Source organism: Poromitra crassiceps (genome assembly GCF_964638095.1).
Source record: "Poromitra crassiceps genome assembly, chromosome: 1".
Classification (NCBI taxonomy): Eukaryota; Metazoa; Chordata; class Actinopteri; order Beryciformes; family Melamphaidae; genus Poromitra; species Poromitra crassiceps.
The window spans coordinates 49,868,804-49,874,066 of NC_139623.1; positions in this window are offsets into that span (position 1 = coordinate 49,868,804).

Below are 5,263 nucleotides of genomic sequence, written 5' to 3' on the forward strand. Positions count from 1 at the left end.
GGGGGCCCCCGGTGGCCCCGGCCCCATGCGTCTCTGCAGGGAGCGGAAGCGGCAATACTGCGGGTAGCTGAGCACCTTGACCCCCCGCTGCTCCACTGGCCCATCTGCAACGACAACACAACGGGTCAATATAGCACATTCTATCATACACACATACAGATTAAGGATGAAACGATTAACGGCTTAATGAAAAACCGTGATAAAATTCCTGAAGGTCAGTATTATTGTTTAAATGTTTTATTTCATTCACTTTTTTTATTTAATAAACCGTGTTACCGTGATTACAGTGCTTTGAAAAACATGGTAAATACTGTCCATCATCAGCCAAAGTTAGCTACAGTCTCCCACTGAGTCTGAGTTTTCAAAATAAAACTTGGTGATTTCAATGAGTGTATATCAGTACTTTTTGGGTCAGAGTTTTCAAAACCCTTGCAGTGTGCTATGTGTGTGTGCGTTAAAACCCTAGGAGTGTGCTGTGTGTGTGTGTGCTGTGTCAGTGTGCTGTGTGTGTTTGTGTGTGTGTGTGTGTTAAAACCCTTGCTGTGTGCTGTGTGTGTGTGTGTGTGTGTGTGTGTGTGTGTGTGTGTGTGTGTGTGTGTTAAAACCCTTGCAGTGCGGTGTGTGTGTGTTAAAACCCTTGCAGTGTGCTATGTGTGTGTGTGTTAAAACCCTTATAGTGTGCTGTGTGTGTGCGTGTTAAAACTCTTGCAGTGTGCTGTGTGTGCGTGTGTGTCTCACTGTCAGCCTTGTCCCGCAGTGGCTCGGGGCTGCTGCTGTGTTCTGACTTGTGAAGCCCGTCGGCCTGGAGCAGATTGGTCTGGTCATGGAGCAGATCGGTCTTCTCCTGGAGCAGATCTGTCTTCTCCTGGAGCAGATCGGTCTTCTCCTGGAGTGGATCGGTCTTGTCCTGAAGAAGATCGGTCTTCTCCTGGAGTGGATCGGTCTTGTCCTGGAGCGGATCTGTCTTCTCCTGGAGAAGATTGGTCTTGTCATGGAGCAGATCGGTCTTCTCCTGGAGCAGATCGGTTTTGTCCTGGAGCAGATCGGTCTTCTCCTGGAGCAGATCGGGCTTCTCCTGGAGCAGATCGGTCTTGTCCTGGAGTGGATCGGTCTTGTCCTCAAGCGGATCACTGCTCCTGACCAGAGGCTGTGTGTGTGGGGGGGGCTCAGGGCTGCTCCTGTGCTTTGGCTGGTGGAGTCCATCAGTGCGGATCGGCTTGGTGCTGCTCCTGTCTGGAGCTTTGTGGAGCCTGTCGGCCTGGAGCGGATCGGCTTTGTCCTGGAGCAGATCACTGCTCCTAACTGGAGGCTGAGTTTGTAGGAGTGGCTCAAGGCTGCTTTTGTGCTCTGGCTTCTGGAGCGGCTCAGTTTTGTCCTGTGGCGGATCGGGGCCGGTCCTGTCCGGAGCTTTGTGCAGGCCGTGGGTCCCACCCCCTCTCCAGCCTGCCGGCTCAGGACACACCCACTGCACTAGGTCCTCCACCCGCACCACCATCTTCCTGGACACTGCCAGCACCTCGTCCTGAACACACACACACACACACACATCAGTTTGACATGACCGATATCAGTATTTTTCAGAGAGAAGTCTTTCATATTGTGCTTGAGCTGATGAGCCTGTCACTTGTTTGAAATTTGAAAGGGTTTTTTACAAGGCTGAATAAAGAGCACTAAGCTAAGCTAAGATAAGCTAATAACACTGTCATGTCTTCATATGTATGTGTATGTATATATATATATATATATACAGTATATATATATATAACTAATTTTATAACTAATTACCTGATGTTAGGCATCCACCCTGCAGTCAAGGCTTCAAATTTGTAGTTTGCACTGTAAAATTCAGTTTTCCACCATTTCCCCATGTTTGGCATAGGGATCCATTTCCCATACATTTCATGTAAAGTGCACCAAATTGATTGCTATGCCATAACTGGTTGAAATGGGGGAAATATGCAAACACAGTAGAAACTACTAATGTGAAGCCTTGCCTCCAGCATGGATGCCTAACATCAGGGAATTGATGATCTTTTATTTTATTTTTATTTTTAACGGCTGGAGGATTTAAAAAGGTGCCTTTTATCATCAAATTTAACATTAAAACCAATGGGGAAATGATGAAAATGACATTGGGCTCTTGACATGGGACCATAGGTGTAGTGCCCGTGGAACGCGGGGGAACGGCGTTCCCATACTTCTCCAAGGTATGTGTGTGCATGTGGAGCCAATAAAAGGAGTGAAACTGGGCAAAGTTGTCATTCGTCCTATATTTAAGGTGGGCTGAATGATTCACACGGCATCAACTTGTGGCTTGAAGGAAGAAGGAAACATTCCACCTTAACTAGCTACTGGCTTTTTCAGCATCAAAATACGTTTTTTTTCTCCCAGTACCTTACTATAACAAGTAAAGATGAAAAGGCAGCCAAACATCCTTTCATTTTTCAGACCAGCTGCTAAAAAGGTACGTTTACAATCATGAAGAAACAATGTTAAAAGCGTGTTTCTTTTCAACGCGGTTGAATCAAAAGTTAGCGTTAATCACCCCATTGCAATTTGCATTGCCAGAATTTGCCACAAAATGGTTAGTTACTTACTCACTAAAAATGCCGGCCGCCGTGCCAAATGATGATCAATGCCTTGTGCGACGCTTGAGACTCGTTGAGAGATTGTTTAGCTGTTTGTGTTGATAACTGACTCTGCTGAGTCTGCTCTGCTGTGCCTATATAGCCTATGTCTTTTTTAGTTTCAGAGCTGCAAATGTCATGGGCTACTTCTGCAGTGTTTATAGAGGACACAATAAGTTAAGTCGTGTGTGTCAGTGACAGTGTAGCCACTTCTAAACATGAAGTCTGGACCATGTCCGGCTAGCCAGAGCAGGATATTTTCCGGTTTTACCTTTCTAGACATGATGAGTCTTTGTTTAGAAACAGGTGGAAATGGTCCGTATTCTCTGCCGATGGCGAGTAGAGTGGGCGGGGGGTGCGGTAGGGTGTATCGATAAAAAGAAATGTGATATGGAAACAGCTTTAGCGAATCTTTAACCAAACTCGATTCAAAAACATGCAGTTTTAACGAAGGATGCATCCCGACCATCGGATTCCGACGCATTCAGGCGATAACGTGGTGGTGGCAATGTGTCAAAAAAAGTGAGCGCTTGCCTTTGTTACATGGCCCAAAAGGCGCCAATCAAAAATAGTGGTCTCACCGTCGCACTAACATTACACTGTGGATGATTTTACAAGTGGCATTCAAGTCATATCTGACTAGTTTTCAATTTATTTCTCCCCACAAAAGTTAGGCTATATGTCTCGATATAGGCTGATGCAACTCTTGCATTTTCACATAGCCTACAAGACAGACAGGTCGGGACTCGGGAGGAAAAGAAACCATTCAAGCCGTTTGCAGCACTTGAGGAATCCGTGAGTTTGCTCGTTTAATTTGTTGATATAAGCGATTGCCCGAACGATTAATTAATTAATAGGCTACGTGAACGTTAGCATGTGTGCGTGCGCGCGTGCGGAGGGGGGGGGGCGGGTTTGTTGGGACCTGTGCGTGTGTGGGTGTTCCCCATATAGGTGCGTTCCCCACTTCTCCAGATATCACTACACCTCTGCATGGGACGTCTTCTGGGGACTTGTTTCGTGTTTAATGTTTCAATTTCTGCATGGACAAATCTTATGTAATCGTTTTGTACTTCTTTTTTTCTTTTACCGTTTTACCGTTAAAACAATTGTGTGGATGGAATGTATGTTATGTGTATGTATGATGGAATGTATGTACTATGTATGTTGACAACCAAGGCCCAATTGTGTACATGGTGATGACGAGTTGGGGTGTTTAGGGTGTATCTTTTGTGATGTATATTATTTTGTATTATGTTTAAGGGGGGGAAACTGTTAATCTGACAAATAAATAATTAAATAAATAAATCTAGATGCGTTGGTAAGTGGGGACCACAATGGAAATAAGCCCTAGGGCTTTTTTGTGTTTTTATCCTCGGTGATTTCCTGGATGTTTGTTATTAACTTATATGTTTGATATTTGGTACTGTACATTTCTCGTTGTTCCTTTGATCTTATCACCAAATAAATTCATTCATTCATTCATTCAAACATATATTTTAAATATTATTTGCTTAATGTCTGGACCCCTATTCTCAAGCTTCAGATTGCTTATCAGGGTGTCCCATTTCACATATCTCCTCCATCATGTCTGATATCATTAAACTTGTATTTTAACTGATTTCTGAACTGAACTGAACTGAGTGTCACATCTAAAAATGTGATCTATCTAACCTCAAATAGGAGACAAAACAAGCCCTCAGCGCTCCTCTCTGTGCTCCCACATTGCCTCTTGCCTGCAGTGTACACGGCAAAAGCCCTGGTTCACCCAGTTTGGCCCCTGCAGCCATACTGCAACTTAAGCTGGTGACTCCTCCCATTCCAGTTTGTCCTCTGCTCTCTGCGTCCTCCAGGCAGAGAGAGGCTGGGCCAAACCAACGACCCAACCCCCCCAAACCTGCGTCCTCCAGGCAGAGAGAGGCTGGGCCAAACCAATGACCCAACCCCCCAAACCTGAGGACCCTTCACTGCATGCTGTGGCTGCATCTGCAGCCACAGCAAATCACCCCCCACTTTATTAACGCTGTGAGGACTGGGGGGAATCAAGCTAGATTTTAACAATCACTTCCTTGTGTGATTCAGAAAAATGTGACAGCACTGGTTTGTACAGGAGAAGTCACGGTGAGGCGTTTTTTAAGCAGTGCAGCCGCTTCTATAACTGGCTCCCAGCAATCAAAGACGGACCCGGACGAATCGAGAGCGCCCAATAGGGGCCGGCTCAAGTTATATCATGACGAGTCAGATCTGGCCCAGAGTGTCACTGTATCACTATCCAACTAATTTCACTCAGCACTGAAATATCCACGAGGATAACTAAATGGTTGCAATCAATGTAAAAAAAAATATCACGAATTTCTCAGTCTGGTCTATTCTTATCCAAAATCCGACTGATCAGCACTTGTGGAACAATCTGCGCTGATTAACAAACTGTTTATTCGTGGAGGTGGGACTACGAGGAAATTAATTGCGGGGGAATCCTGCAATTGTCTCACTTGCATATCTTGTTGCCAGATTGTTTTGAGAAAAAAACACTGCGAGGCGTAAACTACATTTATGAGTTGGAAGTTGGAATGTAGCATTTTGGGAGGGGTTAATGCGTTTCGGGGTTCTGATTTCGCAAATTGTAGACGGTCACACTG